The 21,849-nt window shown below is 35.3% G+C and overlaps 1 pseudogene; it reads left to right on the forward strand.

The window, feature by feature from the left end:
- The first annotated feature begins 14,052 nt into the window (after positions 1–14,052).
- On the forward strand, positions 14,053–15,797 carry LOC143410705 (TNF receptor-associated factor 4-like; annotated as a pseudogene).
- The last annotated feature ends 6,052 nt before the right edge of the window (positions 15,798–21,849 follow it).

Genomic DNA, 21,849 nt, shown 5'->3' on the forward strand with positions numbered 1-21,849 from the left:
ACATAGCAGCATCACAACAGTTCATCTCATGTACCCTTTTAAAAAAATAATATCTTTAGTGAGATGTACTCTACCACAATAAAATTCACTTGTGAACTGCCCAGTTCTTGTTCCAGGCATTAGCACATCCAGGCTGTTGTGTACCTATCACCACTGTCTAACAGAAATTCTTCTCTACCACAAAAGACAACCCTTTACTAAATTGTAACCATTCCCATTCTTACTTCTTCTCTAGCTCAAGGAACCATGAATTTTACTTTCTTATTAATTTTTCCACACAGAATATTTAATACAGATGAAAATACACTCCATGGCCTTTTTACATCATTTGTGAACTTAATCAGCTCTTTTTCTTTTCTCTTATCTTTTGATGACCATCATCTTATACTTCAGTGAGTCATTATTTTGTACTTCTATGGCCTAAGTTCTGTGGAATAAAGTAAAGCCACACTTTTCCTCAACTAGTACTTATGAGAAGCCTCATTTTGTCACATTCCACTGGTCCCTGTTACTAAATTAATAGTCTAATAAAGGTAAAGTGACAAAAATAAGCAAAGCATAAACAGATAAACATAATCAAATGATCAGAGAAGACTTTTCCAAAGATAAGATATTTAAAACAAAATTTGAAGAAGGATCCAGTGAGACAAAACATTGGGGCTAGACACTGGGCACATCATTTGCAGAGGAGCTAAGGTGAGCAGGTGGCTGGTGAATTTCAAGGCCTGAAACAAAGCCAGAGTGGCTGCAGTGCTGTGAGGAGGGTGGGCACAGTTGAGAAAAACAGGCCCAGATTACCTGGCGCTTTGTCATTGAACACAGGTTTGAATTTTTTTTCGGATGCAGGATAAGGTTTTAAAACAGGAGAATGCTATGATCTGATTTCTTTAAATAAAATCTGGCTGCTCTGTGGATAATGCATAGCAAAGATCAAGGTGGAAACAAGTGTTGAGAAAATTTTGCAGAGATCCTAGAAAAGGGCACTGGCAGCCTTGGACAAAACAGGACAGGAGTAATGAAGCAGATTGGACACATGAAAAAGCTATGTCAAGGCCCATTTACCTGCCTATTGCCTGCGCATCACGTGTCACATGATCACCCAATGTTAGTCTGAAAACTGCTCACAGAAAGTAGTTGGGTCATTGATCACTGCCCCCTGATGCCTGCAAGCTCGTTGTCACTGTACCCTCTGTTTTGTTTACACATGACCACAACCATCTTGGGATACCCACTGGAGACTACACATTTGCCATCAACACAGCCACTATCTTGAGGCATGGCCACCTCAGTCTGGGGACACTGGCCAGGGCCTGAAACTATATTGGCATAGTACTTGTGGGTCTGGTTGCATCTGAGGTCTTTCTGCTTGATGTGCTATTGGCCACCATCTGAATGCCTCTTTGCAGGGCCACTACTTTGTGAAAGTGCATCTCTCTGGCCTCTGTGAAAGGTGAAATGGCATTGAAATCTTAGAACTGCAGCAAAGCTGAGTCTGGGGAAGCTGAAAAACAGGTTCATCTGATTGCAGCTCGGTTTGTGTGGACCAGTCTGTATCTGTCAAGCTGTGGAGAGCCAGAGACTAGGGGCAGTTCCTCAAGGGAGCTTAGGTTGGAGAAACTAGAGAAACTCAGGCTCTCTCCAGCTCAGTGAGTCTTAAAATGCATGGGGAGAGAAAGGGCTGTCTACAATGGGTGAGAAGACTTGAAGAGGGAGTAGGAGCATCTTGCTATCTGCTCACATAACCAACGTGTCTGGCACCCACCAGAATGGAGCTACTATCAAACTTCAGATAATTCTACCTATTGGTGGAAAATGAATGTTCAGAAAAATTTCAAAAGTCAATAAAAGGTAACATTTAATATTCAATTGAGATTTTCTTTCTTTCCCCCTCTCTCTCATATCTCTATGTTCTTTGAATGCACATATTTTTTATTTATCCATTTATTGAGGAATGGGATGTTTTAAAAATATATTAAAGATTTGCTGTCTATATATATTTATCTATATCTGTCTATCATCTATCTATCTATTTCTATTTTTTCCCAAATCTGTTGGTATATGTGTGTGTGTGTGTGTGTGTGTATATATATATAGTTTTTTTTTTCCCTCACCTCTTTGTCTCCATGAGGAATGGGATATTTTAGTAATATATTAAAATTTTGCTGTCTATCTATATCGATCTATCTATCTCTATCTATCTCTATCTATCTCTATCTATCTATATATCTATCTATATATCTATCATATATATATATATATATATATATATATATATATATATATATCTATATATATATATCTTTCTCTTTTACCCAAATCTGTATGTATATTTTTTCTCACCTCTTCGTCTCCATGGATTCTCTTTCTCTCTTCTTTCATACTAAAACAAACCTCTAGTAAATCTTCTCTCACTCTTACTGTAAATTTTTATCTCTATATACTCTCCTTCTCCCTGAAAAACCACACATCTTACATTACTTCTGTTACCTCATTGCACATAATTAGAAAGTGTAAACCCTTTTAGCAAACTTACTATTTGTACTGTAGATAAAAATTTAACACATTATTTCTGTTTATTGTGACAAACCTGAAGCTACTTTAATAGGAGCTACTAGAATTAAAGTTGTATTGTTTGCATTGGGTGCTATTAACATTGGTCTCTTCTTTGAAGGTGAGGTACTGGGATACTTCAGGGATGCTATAAGATGACAGGGTAGAAACTACTGCCTCAGAGTGATACAGCTAGGTGGGAAAAAAACACAAACAACATGTAAATCAAGGGACCACCGTGCCTCAAAAAACCAACATGTTCCAGCAATGGAATCCATAAGTGACAGAGTAGAAGAAATGTCAGACAAGGAATTTAGAAGATACATAATTAGGCTGAACTTTAAAATGAAGGATGATATAGTATAGGAAATACAAGAAGTAAAATATCACTTCACTAAAGAGGCAGAGATTATGAAAACAAATCAAGTAGAATTCCTCAAATGAAGAAAACAATAAACCAAATTAAAATTTCAGTGAAAAATATCACCAACAGACTAGACTGCTTAGAAGGAAAAAAAAATCAGGTAATGAGACAAAGTATATACTCTTGAAAAATGAAGTTAACCACACCAAGAAGATGGTAAGAAATCATGAACAGATTTCTAAGAAATATGAAATAACATGAAAAGACCAAATTTAAGATTTATTAAAACAGAGGAAGCCTTGAAGTTGCAAACTAAATTAATGCAGAAACGTTAACAAAATGATGTCAGAAAAATTTTCCAAATCTTAAGAATGAAATGGAGAATCAGCTACAAGAGGCTTACAAGAACCCCACTGTACAAAATTACAGCAAAACCACACCAAGGCACATTATAATAAGAGTGAATAATAAACAGAATAAGAATAGAATTTTAAAGCCTGAAAAAATACATATGGATGGGGACCAATTCAGTTTTCAGCTGATTTCTCAACTCAGACTCTCAATGCCAGGAGGTCCTGGAATAACATATATCATGCTATAAAAGAAAGTTGATTCCAACCAAGATTTTCATATATAGCAAAATTAAGCTTCAGATTTAAAAATGCAGGCTCTGAGAATCTGCCATATTTGGAGAAGGACACAGATAAGGTACCACAAGATTGCAGATGGGGAGGAGGTATCAGGAGAGCTTGGTAGCATTCAGGCACCAGAAAGCATCCTTTTCAGATGATTCCACCTCTGCTTAGGAGCATTGACTCAATAAAGAGTAAATTCAGTACAAATTAAGTAAATAAGAGATCCACAAAACAGAGGCAGAGAATGGAAGGCATTAGGTAGAAAAGTGAGAAGCAAAGAGCAAGGCGTGGGCGAGCCTGAATTTATAGTTTCCCTCATATTTGAATAAAATCTGTTTGTAACAGACTTAGCTCAACAGCTTTGTTGGTAAAAGTTCAGCTCCATTCTCACAACAATTATTAATTGGAAAGCCTCCTGGGAAAAATGTGCTGTAAAAAGATTAGAAAATTTTGGATTAGACAACCCTAGCAGTACTAGTTCATCCTTTACCCAGTATAATTATACTTCATGATTTAGTGCTTAGTTTTTGTGCCTGCTCACAAAACTATACTGTTTTACCTTGAATGATTATAAATTAGGAAGCATTCTTAGAACTTATTTATTTTTGAGAGCATGAATCTTTCCTTCAGTCTAGACTTGCACATTAATTATTAGAAGAGTTAAATTATTCTATTTGAGAGAAAAATTATGTCCTCTGGTGATATGTACAATGTGTATATTTTTATAATTGGAGCCTATAAATGAATGCATGAAGCCATTTTTAGAATGACTTATGGTGAGTATTTTTTTGGTATTTAGAATTTCACCTTTATGAAGTGTGTGTTCATGGTCTTTTTAAAACCTATCTTTCATTCTATGAAACCATTGATATACCATTATTGCCTAATTTAGTACTCTTAATTATCATTTACCAGTGATTTTTAGAATTTAGTATTATATCCCAAAATCTACATCATGCCAAGAACTTTGGAAAATTAATTCACTCCAGATACTTTTATTAATATTTTTCTTAATTTCAGTCTGGTTTGAAGCTATGATATTTGAACTGAATTTACTTAGTCATATTTTTGATAAATTTAAGAATTTTGTCTGTAGAAATGAATGTGAAAAAGCACTTGTGTCGATTCAATTTGAAGTGAAAGGCGGCATTGGCAACCTGCCTTTGGCTGATCTCTGATCCTTGGTTGTGAGTGGACTATCTAGTTATTTAGTGCTTAGCCTTCATCTACTAGACTGTTTATGAATTTGAATAAATTGTAAATTCCCTGGGTACAAAGAAATAATTTCTTTCATCTTGTGATGAAATAAAGAATATTCGCAATCATGCAATTTTTGAAAATTATCTAGTAATTAAAAATTAAAAAAAACCTCTTTCTGAATTCTTTATCAAAAAACATCTTTTATTTATTATAGTTTTGTGTTATTACTATGCTTCTTAATATCTTTAGGAATATATAATAGTTAAACCTTGGAAAGAGGCAATACAAAATGGTAGGTAAGAATGTGGACTTAGAAATCTGACTGACTGTCTTGGTTCAAGTCCTGGCTCTAACACGGCACATCCATATAGTCTTGGGCACTCTAGTCAACCTCTCAGGATTGTTGTTTCCTTTTCAGTAAAGATAGCATATTAATAATAATGCCTGAATCAGGATTGCTGTTGTATAACCTGTTCAAAAATGTGTATAAATATGTAAATCTTTGAACCTGAAGAAATACCTAAGTCATAGAAAGACCATCCTAACTTTTCTTTCTTTCTTTCTTTCCTTCCTCTTCCTTCCTTCCTTCCTTCCTTCTTTCTTTCTTTCTTTCTTTCTTTCTTTCTTTCTTTCTTTCTTTCCTTCTTGCTTTCTTCTTTTCTTGCTTTCTTGCTATTTTTCTTAATTTTTTATTATTACAGGAGGTTTCTCTTATTCATTTTCCTCTGCATAATTTATTTACTAGGTCAGCTGCAGTCCTAAACTGTTGCATGGAAAATTCCAGAAATAAAGAATTCATGAGTTTTATATATGTGCTATTCTGAGTATAGTGATGAAATGTTGTTTCTTCCCAATGAGAACATAATGATGACTCTGTCAAGTGTTTTCATGTTTTATACACAATCTGGGTGTTATCAGATTGTCACAATAATATTTTGTGCTCAAATAAGCCTATTTTACTTAATAATTGCCCCCAAAGCATATAAATAGTGATACAAAGGAGGTATCAGGGCATAAAATATGAAGAACAGATTAACTCCTGTACTCTGGGGCAGCATGAAAGGTACCTAAAAAAATCCTTTTTTGTGCATGGAGGTTTATAGTTTTCAAGGTTTCAGACATCTGTTGGGAGGTCTTGAAATATCAATACCCTGGATCCCAGGAGGAAGAAAGGCTGTGTTATTACTTTTTTGAATGATTTCAAGACAGAAAGAGGCAGTGGTGGAATTTTCCTGTTGGGGTTAATTCAAATTAGTACAAGCAAAATTTTGCATTTATGATTATTCTCATGTGTCTGGAGAAATGAAAATCATTTTCTTAATGTTTTTTTTAACAACAGTTCAAATTCATAATAGCAGTAGGTAAAAAAAAAACTGATGAAGTAGCAGTGAAATAAGCCTTTTGGGTTGAGTTTAAGTTATGCAGTTTTAAAGGTACTATCCAAATTTCTCAGTGTTTTTTAAATGGTATTGTTCTTGGTTACAGAATTTTCTTGGTTTGATTCTCGGTATGAAACTGAAAGTGAAAAGCACATCTTCTCTTTGCTTTCTTTTCTCACCATCCACATTAACCCTGAAAGGAAAACCCATCGTGTGGACAACCCTTCAGAGATACTGTTTGTCATTAAAGACCCTGTTTTAGCAGACAGAGAATGTACTGGAGATCCGGGCCTTCTTGTTTTTTGTTATTCTGAGAAAGGGTCCCACACTCACAGTCTAAGTCAGAGAAGGAGGTGCACAGCAGAAATGACAGATATTTTGCCCTCTGCATTCTACAAATGTGTCTCATTTTACATGGTAAAGCTATGTAATGTATCTGAAAGTGTGTGTGTCTGCACATATGTACTTGTGTGTACCAGAAAACCAGTATTCATATTTTATTTTCTTTTGACCTTTGATAATTAGATTTGATAATTTCAATTTGATAATTAAATAATAAATTTTTATAATTTTCATATATTATAACCTTTTTTTTATTAATTGTTCATGACAATACAATGATCTTGACATATCATTCATTTGAATCAAATGGGGTATAATTTCTCATTTTTCCAAGTACACAGGTTTCAGAATCACGTTGGTTATAGAGCCACGTTTATACATACAGTGATACTAGTGTCTATTTTATTCTGCTGCCCTACATATCCCCCCTTTAATGTACCTCCCCTCCCATCACCTTTATCAACCCAATCTAATGTGCACATTTCTTTTTTTTCTCACATCATCATACATGTATTTTCTATAATGATGAGGGTCTCCTTCCATTTTCTGTGCAATTCCCCTTCTCTCTCCCATTCCCTCCCACCTCTCTTCCCTATTTAGTGGTAATCTTCTCTCATGCTCTTCCTCCCTACCCCTATTTGAGTCACCCTCCTTATATCAGAGAAGACACTTGGCATTTGTTTTTAGGGATTGGCTATCTTCACTTAGCATAATCTGCTCTAATGCCATCTATTTCTCTGCAAATGCCATGATCTTGTTATTTTTAGTGCTGTGTAATAGTCCATTGTGTATAAATGCCACATTTTTTTATCCATTCATCTATTGAAGGGCATCTAGGTTGATTCCACAGTATAACTATTGTGAATTGTGCTGCTATGAACATTGATGTGGCTGTGTCCCTGTAGTGTGCACTTTGTAGTCTTTTGGGTACAGTCTGAGAAGGGCAAAAGTTGGGTCAAATGGTGGTTCCATTCTCAGATTTCCAAGGAATCTCCATACTGCTTTCCAACTTGGCTGCACCAATTTGCAGTCTGACCAGCAATTTACAAGTATAAATTTTTCCCCACATTCTCGCCAACACTTGTTGTTGTTTGGCTTCATAATGACTGCCATTGTTACTGGAGTGAAATAGTAACTTAGAGTAGTTTTAATTTGCATTTTCTGATTGCTAGAGATGATGAGCTTTTTTTGTGTGTATTGGTTGATTGATTGTATATCCTCCTCTTCAAAGTGTCTGTTTAGGTCCTTGGCCCATTTGTTGACTGGGTTATTTATTTATTTTTGTGGTTTAACTTTTTGAGTTCTTTGTGTACTCTAGAGGTTAGAGCTCTATCTGAAGTGTTAGGGTTAGGGTTAGGGTTAGGGTTGCATTTTGTAACAGAAGCCCTTCAATATATCTATGTGATTTCCTTCATTCTAAGACTTCATTTGGGAATTTCAAATCTTATTCAAACAATGATAGGCTATATTTTTAAGAGCTGCCAAAAAAAAACAATGATAAATTATGTTGAAACCATTTGAAGATACTTCTATAATATGTAATTATTTTTAAATCAGCACAAAAATTCCAACAATGAAATATCTGTTTGAAAATAAAAAAAAAATTAAAGATAGCCTCTTGCTTTCATTGGGTGTTATTATTGTTAGAATACCCAATTTATGGCATGTTGGTTTAGGGTTTACCTTGTGGTTTTTTTTTTTTTTTTTTTGTTTGGTACCACAGATTGAATTTAAAGACATTTGACCTCTAAGCCACATTCCCAGACCTATTTTGAATTTTATAGAGAGGCAGGGTCTCACTGAGTTACTTATGGCCTCACAGTTGCTAAGGCTGGCTTGAACTTGAGACCCTCCTGTATCAGGCTTTTGAGCCACTGGGATTACAAGTGCGCACCAGCATGCCCTACTTCCATGGAGTTTTAATGAACTTCTTAAATCACAGTAAAACCTTGCATGCCTATTTTAAAAATTGCCTCAACCTTATTCTTTTATTTAGCATTTTGACCTAAAAAAATCCAGGAGAACAAATCTAAATTTTAAAGACTATGGTGCAGTCAAATACTTTTGGCAATAAGAAATAAGTTTTAACATACAAATTACAATGTAATTTAATAACTGATATATATATATATATATATATATATATATATATATATATATATATATTTATGTATACATATATACATATTTATGTATACATATATACATATTTATGTATATCAGATATATATATATATATATATATATATATATATATATATATATATATATATATTCGTTTCTTAGCTTACATAAATATTTTTTCAGAAAAAAAAGAGAGAATCAGATTTGAATTGCTTGAGAGTCATGATTTTGGATGACCATATTAAAATAAAATAAAATAAAATAAAATAAAATAAAATAAAAGTTAGTTGTTATGCATGCTACAAGTATAAGTTGTTCTTATTAGTCCTTACCAGAAAAATGAGATAATTGACCATTATGCAAAACAGTGATAAATAGTGTGTAAATGTAGCCACAATGTAAAAGGATATCGATTACTTTCCCATAATTTCTGGGAGATAGTTGTGTTTATTATTTCGTTATTCATAAGCTAGTTTACTTAAAACTTAATCTAATATTTTGTAGATTTTTTGTGGAACAATAATTGGCCATATGATGCTAGCCTTAATAAGAGAGCTTAAAAAGCACTCTTCTATCAAGAGACAAAAATATGTCTTATTAATCACATTAGAATGCCTTCAAAGGTAAAGGGAGGAAAGGAGAGAAAAAATATGCTATAGATAAAGAGTGATCAAATTATTTTTGTGTGAATCTGTGGATATTAAATAATTAATTCCACTATTATGTATAATTAAATGCACCAGTAAGCATTTTTTTTGAAATAATTTCACTTAAAAAAGGAAATAAAAAGAGAAAAACAGGAATGGGAATTCTGTCAATCAACATCATTTTTTATCACATCAAATTCCTGTGTAAAGGAATTGGGTGTCATATTATTATTTTCACCATAACATACTTTCTATGTTCAGTAATCTATTTCTGACCTTGATTGGGGAATTAATAAGAGAACAACATTTATACAAAGACCACTCTACATGGTGACACTTATACAAGAGTTGAAAGTATTTTCACACATTTCTCATCAAGTGCACACCTATAATGAACCAAATGCTTCCAAAATTTTGGTCATCACTTCTGAGAAGAAATCAATTACAATTAAAGAGCTATATATTTTTTCGAAGTCTGAAAATCAGCATATAAAAGATCTTACGTTTGAAACTGCCTCTCTTTTTTGCTTCTGCCCCACTATGAAACTCTTAGCCTGTATGCTGAAAGTCTTCTGTGGACAAAAAGCAGCATCACCCATTTTCTGCGGTTTATGGCCAAAAGCCAAGACTGACCTAGTAACAGTAAAGCATTTAAATACCCTGTCATGACTCTGTCATTAGTTTACATTTTGCCCTCAAGAAAAGTATAAATTTTTTTTTAGGAAAAAATTAAAATCAACTGGATTCTTGTCAGGTTATTCACATTTATCTTTCCACACTTGCATTACTGTCACATTGCTCTAGATTCTAGTGACATTGCACCACTGGTGATTACACAAGTGTTCTTTCTTATTTCATTGTCTTCATGCCCCTCTTCTCTCTGTGTCACAATTTCTCCTTTTCATTCAGGTGTTACCTTACATATTAGTTCCCCTGAAGTACCTCAAACACTGAAACAAATTTGGGACTGAAGTCCCTTCTAAGGGTTCCAGTAGTATCCTGTTTTATCCCTGTCATAATGCCAATTACTCTGTATTGAAATCAACTACTTTCCTGCTTTTCAAGCTATGGTATATGACTGTTGAGTGGTGTTCATTATCATTTTCATGTTGTCATCCCACTGCTTGCCAGAATACCCTAGAATATGGTTGTCAAATTCATGCATAAGTGGTGGAAAATCAAAAGATCTGATACACAGTCATAATGATAACGTTGTATGAAAATATGGGCATATTGCTTTTCATAGTAATTTTGTATTGTGGACATACATATCAATTTTCCATTCTTATGAGCAATGAAAAGTTCTCAACTTTTTTACTGATTCATGATTATAAAATCTTTGAGACAACTTATAATTCTTTTTCTCTCCACTTGCTACAGAATTTGAATCTTGATTATGGGAGCTTCTGCCTGAACAATTACTAGTAAGCCCAGACAAGTTCCACTTTTGAAAAAAACCATAAGGATATACAGAGATATTAAGAAAAAGCATAAGAAGAATAATATTGTGTTTTTCAGACAGTTGATATAATATTTTTATTGTTTGATGAAATGTATGATGTGAACACTTCATTGAAAAGGATGTATCATATATATAATGAAATTCTCAAAATATGAAGCTTTATATACATCTGTAAGAAAAGTTGAAGTGCATGTCCAAACCAGTTTTTATTGAGATGTTTTCAAATTGTCTAAATGCTAACATTTAAACTTCATTCAACAAGCAAATGGTCAACACTAATTTGGTAAATCTAAATATCGCATTAATGATAGATTATATGTATTTAAAAAATGTGTCCCTGAATATGTATCCAGAGATTTAGGTAATATTTAGGTAAATATTCCATTTACTAAAGTAACTATATTAATATATATATTAATATATATATATATATATATATATATATATATATATATATATATATATTCCATTTACTATATTAACTATCATATTAACTTTCATCAAACATAGAGCCTTTCAATTTTTATAATTTTAATTTGAAGCATTGACTTAAGACGTTTCTAATAAAATCAGTATTTGCTTAATAGTTTTTTTTTTCAAATTTTCTCTTTGTTTATACAATCTTGGAAAATAATAGTGAAGTTTCAGATTCTAATATAATGTACTTTTGTTCACTGAATAATTTTAAAGTGAATTTCTGACATATGCTGTCATTTATGATATTTTTAGTATTTTCTACAGATCAGAACATGCTAGATAACTACAATACAACCTTCATTCATTATCAATGATTTTTCAAATATTAGCAACTAACAGAATACTTGTTAATCATATATGTTTTATAATAAGGTTGTATTGTAGTTATCTAGCATGTTCTTATTGAAGTAAAAACTAAATATATCATAGATGATGTCATATGTCATCATTTCACTTTAAAATGCTTCAATGGACAAAAGTACTTTAAATTAAAATGTGCAACTTTACTAATATATTTCAAGATGTTATGAAAAGAAAAGGCAAAAAAAAAAACATTAAGCAATTGCTTTTCCTCAAATCAGTAATAATACATTCTATCATAATGCCTTTAACCACTTAATCCTCAAATTAATTTCATTCATTGCTAGTAGTATGATATTGTCCTTTATAGCAAAATATTTCATTCAGAGCCATGAAATGAAATTAATTGTTGTATTTTATAGATGCCTTCAGGTTCAAATCGTTCTTAGTCTCTTCTTTACCTTTGAATCTTTTCAGGGGGAAAGCATGTAGAATGTGCTGAAGATGGATTTTTTGGTTTCTTTATGATTGGAAGTAGATTACATGTTTTTTTGGCAAGAGTATCATAGAATCAATTCTCTGATTTTCTTTTTGAGTCACATCATGTGACATATAATATCCTCAGTACTGCTCATGGTAATATTGGTTATTAAGGTGGTATTTGCAGTATTTTAATTTGTAATTAATTTTTTTTGTAGGGAGAGAGTTTGAGACTATAAATTTCTTTGTAATCATCAACCAATATTTTTTTTTTATTTAATTATACCTATACAGATTCACAGTTTATTTTATTGAGTATGTTGTTACTTGTTAATATTTTAAAGAAATATTTTTCTTTCAGATATATTCTGTTTTGACAGTTTCAGATTTATAGATGATTTATAATAGCAGAGCAAAGAATCCATAGGAAATATTTCTCAAATGTTACTATTTTATTAACTTGTTTTATCTCTTTTTCTCCATTTCAAAAAAGGTACATAATAAGAAAATTAAATTATGAATATCTACTCTACAAACCTTATTCAAAATTTGTCTGTTATTTCAACAATTGTCTTTGAACAAAAATCAATCCAATTTTGAGAAATTTTAGTATCACTTATTCACTGTGCCCAGTGGTCTCATTTTTTTTCTGCATCTTTAATCTGGGACAATAGTGAGTTTTCATGGGCTATTTATAATATTTATGATTTTGAATGCTGTATATCAGTAGTAGTTTTTTAAATTTTCTTTCAGTTTAGAATCATATGATATGTTCTCATGAGTGGATTTAGATTATGCCATTACAAGAAGAACATCATGCATACAATGCCTAGTTCTTACACTAGAGCATATTCTGGCAGCACTGACAGACATGGTAACAAACTATGGTTAGCCTCTAGTAATGGTGGAAAACTTCTAGGATCTAGAGTTAGCCTCTACTTAAAAGTAAGCAAGTATTTGGGGCCTCAATGACACAGACACAAGAAACTGTGGAAGGATGTAGTGTCACTTTGTTCCATCACTGGTTATTTTTCACAAATTATTTGCTTAAGAAGTATCTGCCAGGTTGTTCCATGATAAACCTAGTATTTATATACCCTTTGTATTTCATAAATATTTCGGGAGGTGACACTTTGTGACTTCATAAATATCTGTTTGGTCCTTAAATTTTCATCCATTAAAATTAATATTTTATAGATGATTCCTTCTTGTGTCAAATGATTACTATGTGGTGGCCAAATTATAATTTTTTAAAATTTGATTCTACATAAACAAATATAGCAAAACCAACCATAAGTGGGCAAGAAGATAAAGCTTATAATTTTGGTACTCACATGCCTATACATAAACAGCTGCTGCTATTTAAAGCTGATTACATATCTTTTTGATGTGTTCCGATTTATCCTGGAGTACTTTTCAGTTTCTCACAAAATAAGGTGTTTTATGCACATCATTTATTTATTTATTTTTTTTTGCTCCAGACCTGTAATTAGCCATTTATCCTATAAAGTCTGTTCTCTGTTAGAGGAGGAATGTCTGACCAGTATTTGTGATGGTTGTCATTATTGCATTTGGAGCTTTCCTGTTAAGGACAATTATATATATAATTTTTAATACTCTTTTAGTTGTTAATGGTCCTTTATTGATGTATGGTACTGAAAATCAAACCCAGAACCTCACACATGCTAGGCAAGTGCTCTGCCACTGAACCATAACCCCATCCACAAATGTGCATATTTCATATAGAAAACATGCAAGAATCTTTTGTATATATCCTGATTTTGCATGTATATATTCATATAAAACATTTATACTGATATACTACATATGCATATGTAAGAAATATTCTATTTAGAATTTTCTTATGAATTAGAAATAGTCCAAATATTCTTGAAGAATTCTGTTTTTATGTCTGTAAAATAATGTAGCACGCATTCATTTTTTAAGTGAAGAGAGATTTATAGACTATATAGTATTTCAAATATAAAGCATATTTAAAACACTTAGTTGCTTTGGGCGGGGCTGCCAGTCCATGCCACCAGGGGCCACCACGTGCCCAGCCCCGCTTGCCGGCGTCTGCCACTCTCCCGCCATGCGCAGCTTCCACTACAACTTCTTGGAGAAGCCCAAGCACCGACTGCTGTGCCCTATGTGCAGGAAACCCATGCGCGAGCCCCTGCAGGTTTCTACCTATCGCCACCGCTTCTGCGAAACCTGCCTGCAGCAGTTGCTCAGGGAAGGAGTCTTCAAATGCCCTGAGGACCAACTTCCACTGGACTATGCCAAGATCTACCCAGACCCAGAGCTGGAGGTCCAGATGCTAGGCCTGCCCATTCGCTGCATCCACAGTGAGGAGGGCTGCTGCTGGAGTGGGCCACTTTGTTATTTATACAGACAACTGAATAGCTGCAGCTTCATTGAAGTTCCCTGCCCCAATCGCTGTCCTGCCAAGCTGAGTCACTGTGATCTGCCTGCAAACTTGCAACACGACTGCCCCAAGCGGTGCCTCAATTGCGAGTTCTGTGGCTTTGATTTCAGTGGGGAAGCCTTTGAGAGCCATGAGGGTATGTGCCCCCAAGAGAGTGCGTACTGTGAGAACAAGAGTGGTGCCTGCATGATGCGGTGACTACTGACCCAGCATGCAACTTCTGAGTGCCCCAAGGGCACCCAGCCTTGTACCTATTGCACAAAGGAAGTCAATAGGTACAGAGTCACCAGTACCAGTGCCCAAGGCTGCCTGTGCCCTACTCTAACCAGGGTGGCATGGGCACTGTGTCTCAGGAGGATCTGCCAAATCATCGGATGGACAGCGGTAGGACTGCCTTGGTGCTATACCCGTTCAAAGACTCTGATTGCATGCACAGGGTCAGATGCCCCTTCTTCCTGTTAATCCTTCTTTAGGCCATGAAGTCCTGAATGAAGGATAGGGTTCCTGGGAGTTTAGTTCTTTGAGGTCCTTCCCCCTGATGTCCGGCTACAGGTGCTTCCTAGCACCCTGTCTTCATCATGGAGAGTTGGGCGCCTTCTACATCTGTGTCTTTCCCTTTTGGTAACAGTTCTCCCTTTCCTCATTGCCTGGGACTTTGCCAACAGTGCCCTAAGCTGGCAATGGTGCAGCATGTGAAGGAGAGTGTGAAGCCACCTCTGGCTATGATGTGTGCCCTGGTGAGCCAGCAGTGGCAGGAGCTGCAGGAACTGTGTGGAGAGCTGGAGGAACTATCAGTAGGAAGTGATGGAGTGCCCATCTGGAAGATTGGCAGCTATGGGCAGAGGGTTCAAGAGGCCAAGCCTAACGTTGAGTGCTTCAGACCAGCCTTCAAAACACATAAGTATGGTTACAAACTACAGGTGTCTGCACTCCTCATTGGCAACGGCAGTAGTGAGAGCACATATCTCTTTCTGTACATTCATGTGCTACCAGGCACCTTTGACAGTCTCCTTGAGTGGCATTTTGCCCGTCATGTCACATTCTTCCTGCTATATCAGAGCAACCCAGGGCTTGCTAATCCATAGCCTTTCATTGAGACTTTCCACTCTGACTCAAAATGAAAAAAATTCCAAAAGCCAGGCACGTGATAAAGCTCCTTGGATGAGAGTTCTCCGGGCTTTGGATATCCCAAGTTCATCTCCCACCAGGATATCCGAAAGGGAAACTATGTGCAATGTGATGCAGTTTTCATCCGTGCCTCTGTTGAACTGCCCAGGAAGATCCTCAGCTTAGTGCAGAGGTTGCAGGCTCAAGGGGAGAAGGGGGTATGGATGAGACATGACTTATCAGGCTACTGGTTGAACCTGGAGAGGGGGCTGGACCCTCTTTCAGCTGCTTATGCTGCCTAGGTTGTTACCCTGTTCTCCCCCTACCACCACCACCCACAGGTGCCTCCAATTGATGCTTCAGCCCTGGCCCCTGCTGGAAGCAGGTCTATGGGATTCAAGGGCTGGAAACAAATGATCCTAGGACCTATCTCCCCTCCTGGGCAGGGCAGGTAAGCCTTGGTGCTGCCCACATTTTACCTGGACTGAGGTACCTGCTCACGTGCTATGTCCCAAGAGCCATAGGGGGAGGGGTTGGAAAGGGAGGTGCAGTTTAATAAATCTGTCTTGGGATTGATTTTCTTTCCCCAGCTGTGTCCCTTATGGATATTTATTTCTTTATCACCAGGAAGGCACAAAATGGGAGCTCTAATTTTTAATAAATTCTGAATTTTATTTATTAACTTGGTTCTGGCCTGTCTCCTCCGAGTTAGTTAAGGCCCTGGGAGGTTGGGGCTAACTATGCAAAGGATCACTGAGAGAAGCAATGCTGCCACATTGACCACAAGATCAGCTGCCCTGCTTTGTTGCCATCTGGTGGGCACCAGGGGGAACCACAGCAGGCATTGGAAGAGACCTTTTGCTGCCTCCTGATGGTTAAATAGGAAAGGTGCAGCATAAGGCTGGAATCCCCAGTTCTTTACTCACCCAAAATTGAGTACTATGTCATAAGCAAGCCCCAACCTCAGACCTCTGGTTTTGGGGATTGAACCCAGGGACACTTTGTTAATAAGCTACATCCGCAACCCTTTTTTATTCAGAGGGGTCTCAGTTGCTGAGGCTGGCATTGAACTGTGATCCTCTGCCTCCTGAGTTTTATCATCAATGCAGGCTCCTGCTGACACCTGACATTTATTTTGTACTTTCTGGTTCAGACAATGCCATTAACTTAATGCAAAATATTTCTTTCCATATAGCAGTCAAGTTAAATTAATTTTTACATCATAGTTAAAGGACCTGTCTATAATGGGCCTTATTGAAGTTAATGAGACAATACATGTTTCTGACACTTATTGTAAGTGCTTAACAAATGTTAACCCAACTGGAGCAAGCCTACACCTGGGGACTGAATAGAAGGGTCTTCAATGTACAAGGCAATCTAGGGTCGTGGCTCAGTCATAGAGCACTTGTGTAAGACAGTGGGTGTAGAGCACTTGTGTGAGACACTGGACTCGATCCTCAGCAACATAAAGAAAACAAAGGCCTACAACTAAAAGAAAAAAAAAGAGACACAAGACACTTCAACTTTTTTGTCTATCCTTCATATAGGCCTCAGTGGCCACCTGCAGTGACCCATACTTTACTAGCAAGGAACATTAGTGAATTATCAGTACTCTTTCAGCTGGTCTAGGACAGGGCTGAATTTCTCTTTTTCTACTGGTGCTGGGTATCTTTGTGCATACTACCTATATGATCTACTGAGCTTCAATTCCAGGCCCAAGATTTTTTTAAAACTAGAAATATCTGGAAATGTAGCTCCAATTCTGACAGTACAATTGGGCTTGCATTTGGCAAGTTTCTTAGCTACATGGGAATGAATTCTGCTCAATTCTAGATTTTGTTGAAATGATTAAATTAACTAATAAAATAAAATTAAAAAATAAAATAAAACACTGAGTGTGATAAAAAATTTTAAGGTTATTTTATTCTAATATTTCTAAAAATTTGCCAAGATGCAGAAAGAATCTTACTGCCATACTCACACTCTACCTGGTTACCTCAATTTTACTCATAATTAGATTTAGATTTTTATTACCAGCAGATAAATGCTGAAATATTTGACTCCCAAATTAACTAGAATGCTGTTGGGGATTGCACATAGGGATCCATGTTCCAAAAACCTTTCAATATATTTGGTGGTATTAAAATTATATCAATGGATTTTTCCAAAATATTTCTTCAGAGGACCATATCATGAAGATTTTTGGCTGTGTGGACCAGAAGTTCGCTTCAATCATAGCGTAAAACTGCAATATATAGTAACTTAATGCATGATGGCATTCCAATAAAACTATATTTTTCAGGAGAAGGGGGTGTAACTCATTGGGAGCATATTTGCTCAGTAGGTATAAAGCCTGAGGTCAAATATCAACACTTCATAACAAAACAACAACAGAAGCATTTGATTTGCTAAAACATACTACATGCTGGATTTTATCTTGATCTGATGGTCCATCATGCTGCTAGTGCATTGAAACTTCAGTGGTACCCTGCATGCATGTCATTTTCTTTTCTATACACAACACACTTCATATGGACCGCACCATTTTTCTACACAGAGTTTCTGTACAACTCAGTTTATAAAATAAGAATATTTTCTGAATCTTCCCTCATATGTTTTGTTATTGAATTTACCATTTCAATATGAATAAGTACTTTGAACATCTTTTTAAAGACAGAATGCATTTATTTTATTTATTTATTTTTATGTGGTGCTGAGGATCAAACCCAGTGCCTCACAGATGCTAGACAAGCACTCTGCCACTGAGATAAAAACTCAGCCCTGAATATCTCAAGTTCTAGATAATTATATAAGTCTAGTTATACTGGCCATTTGAATTTCTATTACTTGTGAGTCTTAATGATGAAACAATTCTGTATGATAATTTAATTATATAAGATAATATTTTCATGTTATACATTATAGTAATAACAAAAGTAATTCTATAAAACATGGAATAAGTTTTAATTCAAATAAATTTTGTAGCATGTTGGGAATAAATACTTGGGTCTTGGATAAGATATAGTAATAGACTTGAAAATGCCTTCCTCTACCACCTACCCAGGAGCCTTCTCTATTTTCTCTCTATCCAGATTTGGAGTGGAGGATTTCAGGATGGGGTTATATAGTGGCAATAGGTTACCTCATCTCACTAGACTGGAAATATTGGTTTGAGAATAGCTCTATTACTGTAGACAGAGAGGGAGTCCCCAGTTGTAAACAGAAAACTTTTTTTTTCATTCTCAGTAATAAAGAAGCACTATCTGGATAAAAAATTTTGATTGCACTTCTCATTTTCTAAGGAAAGTGACCCCAGGTTTTTTATGTGGGTACTAATCATAAAAAACTAATTGATGACATCACATGTGTCTCCTAAAAAAATTAAGACACCCATTATCAATTTATATACCTCACAGTGAGATTTAAATTCTAAATGCTTTGGTTGTTAGAAGAAAACATGGAGACTGAATTGGGACAACTACTTCTAGAATGAAACAAAAACAGTTAATAGGTATGAGAAAAAACAGATAGAGGAAAGAGAATTAAGAAGAAAGGAAGAAATTCATGACTAATGGGATTTTGATAATTGCACAGGAAGACAGGTTAAAGAGGCCTCCTGCCTGTGAGGGAGCCAGGTTTCTCTGCACTGAGGTGATTGTAACTTTCCTCAATAACTGTGGGTCCTCAGGTATTGTACCATTTTAGTCCATTTCTTCACTTCTCTCATTCAAGTGAAACTTGAATTTTAAGATTTGTTCTTTTTGTTGTACTGAAATCCATCACAAAACCTACACAGGCCATGGCTTCTCTTGGAGGTAATTTCTGTACCTTCTATAGATTGGAGATTAGCCAAGAGCAGATGATGTGAGAATCTTGGATTTCAGTCCATGAGTACTCTCTCCTTCTCACTTTAGTCTCTGTAAAAGGAAATGTCATTGCTGCTAACTTTGGCTAACTAATATAGGGAAAGCTCAAAACTAGCCATGGGTGGGTCCACCTATTGGGACAGAATTTACTCACAGGCCTTTATCCATGCTACTGGTTGATAGTGTCAGTTACTACTAAAGTCCAGAAATTGGAAGGGTTATGCTATTTAAAAAATGGAGAAGAAAATGTGGGGCTGCCCCAATGCCAAATATCAATTACTCTTTTCATCAACAGCTCTGTTTATAACATCAGAAAAAACTGTATTTAATATGTTCCAGCACTGTTACTTACACAAATTATCCTGCTGAATACCCATCACATCTTATCAGGTAGCTGGAAGAAAATTATTTTTAAAATATTTTTATTTGTAAATGCATGCACTACCTATATTTTTTTTGTTTATATGGTGCTGAGGATTGAACCCAGTGCCCCACACATGTGAAACAAGCATTCTACTCTGAAGAAATTCTCTGAATGACCACACCTTTCATTACCAAAGCACAAAAGGCTTTTACCAGTCAATACATTTCTTGTTGACTTGGGCCTTCTCCCAGATCTGATAGCAAGGGTGGTCTTCAGGTGTAGTCAAAACCAAGGGCATTAAGCTATACTCACCTATTCCTTTGTAACCCTACCTGTTCCCTCATTTGAATGGCTTCTTCCCAATAAAAAGATTAAGCAAATACTCCTCTCTCTCTATCCATGGACCCCCATAGGTCAGAGAAACCATCACAGGATGCAAAGAAAAATGTATTTCCCTGTCTCTGTGTGGTTATTGCATGCTGCCCAGGTCACCTAGAGTCACCTTGAGTGTTTAGTGCTTAGACCTGACAATTGGTGGCCAATGCTGGGTCTCCAGGTTACATTCTAGAAATTTAATGAGTTTGGCATCTCTTTATATGTTAAGTGCACTTAAGGTTTCAAAATATTTTGGACACAATTGTAGAAAGTAAGTGAATTAGATAAAAAATCTGTGATGTTGAACTTTATAAATATCTGAGAATATTTTATCTTTAGAAAGATGAAAATTTTGAAATGTTAGAAACCTTAAAATATTTAAAGTATTATTAAGATTATTAACAGAATATATTGTTAAATTCAGTCCTCTCCCATGAGAAAATTGCTTTTATGGACTTTTTTGGATTGTTTCTATGAATTTTTACATCTTAAAAAATAGGTAAAGATTTTAGGGTTTTATATGCTAGAAATCCATGCTTGGAAAGTGTAAGAGTAAAAAAGAATTATGATTATGATTATTTATGATGAGACTGTAAAAGAAAAATTTTCTACTTCTTGAGAGGGAATTTTTTTTATATTTTAGTTATTTTGATGTTTAAAAAGTGCTCTAACAACTTATATTACAACTTTTTACCACATTCTTGTTCTACCTATCAGAATGGCTGTAACCCAGCCTCTGTGGACAAAAGAGTTTAGCTGCTTTTCCTATGGGGTCTGTAAGTAGACCCACAACCAGCAGTGCTTTTAACCATTAAACAACCTGGCCTGAATGCCAAAAGCAAACTGCTCTAAGATCTGATAGTAACACTGGCATCTGCCATTAAAACTCACTTTTAAAGTGCCCATGTGCTGCAAGGAAAAATACAAAGAAGAAGACAACACACACTGCAAGAAGAGGTGGTAAAGACAAAGCAAGCCACTTCACTCTAGTTAGATAAATACAAACAAATCAAATAAAATTAAACCTGCTCTTGAAGCCTTTTCCCCAGACAATGAACAACTAACTCCAAGCTGTTTCCATCACCGTGGTAACAGCCGGAAGCCTGGATAGCCAATTAGTCTTCCTAGTTTCTTCTTTTACATTTTGGGTGCTTCCCATTGGTATTTCCCCTGTCATTCAACCAGGACATCTGATCTTGCCTCCAGTCACTAAACTGTACTTTCAGTTTCACACAGACCTGCTCCTGAAACTACATAGAGCCTACATTTTTATGAATTCTCACCTGTAAATGCTAACAAAATGTATCTTTTTTTAAGGCAAAATCTAATTCCACAGGATTCTACATTGCAGCCCTAAGCCTGACTTGCTCTCAAGACTAAACAACTTGACTGTTTTTTATCCCACAACAGCTTCATTTAGGATCTTTCATTTTTCTATATATGGCTGTTACTAAATAATTTTTATTGATGAGAGGTATTAAACATATGTTTCTTTGTATTTTACTTTCAATTTTGAAGGTTAAAAGAAAGCATTTGTTCACCACAAGAAATAAAGCCAGCCAAGACCTTTGATGAGCAAAAAATGCTATTCTCATCACTGACTATATAACTAGAAGAAATAAGTAAATGTATGCACAAAGATCTTATTATGTGACCTCACAAATATAAAAAAGTGCACTACTAATCCAAGGAAAATTGAAATGGACTCAAATGTCTTAAAAAACACATTGTTAAAAAAGTTAATACAAT

Source organism: Callospermophilus lateralis, chromosome 11, assembly GCF_048772815.1.
Source record: "Callospermophilus lateralis isolate mCalLat2 chromosome 11, mCalLat2.hap1, whole genome shotgun sequence".
Lineage (NCBI taxonomy): Eukaryota > Metazoa > Chordata > Mammalia > Rodentia > Sciuridae > Callospermophilus > Callospermophilus lateralis.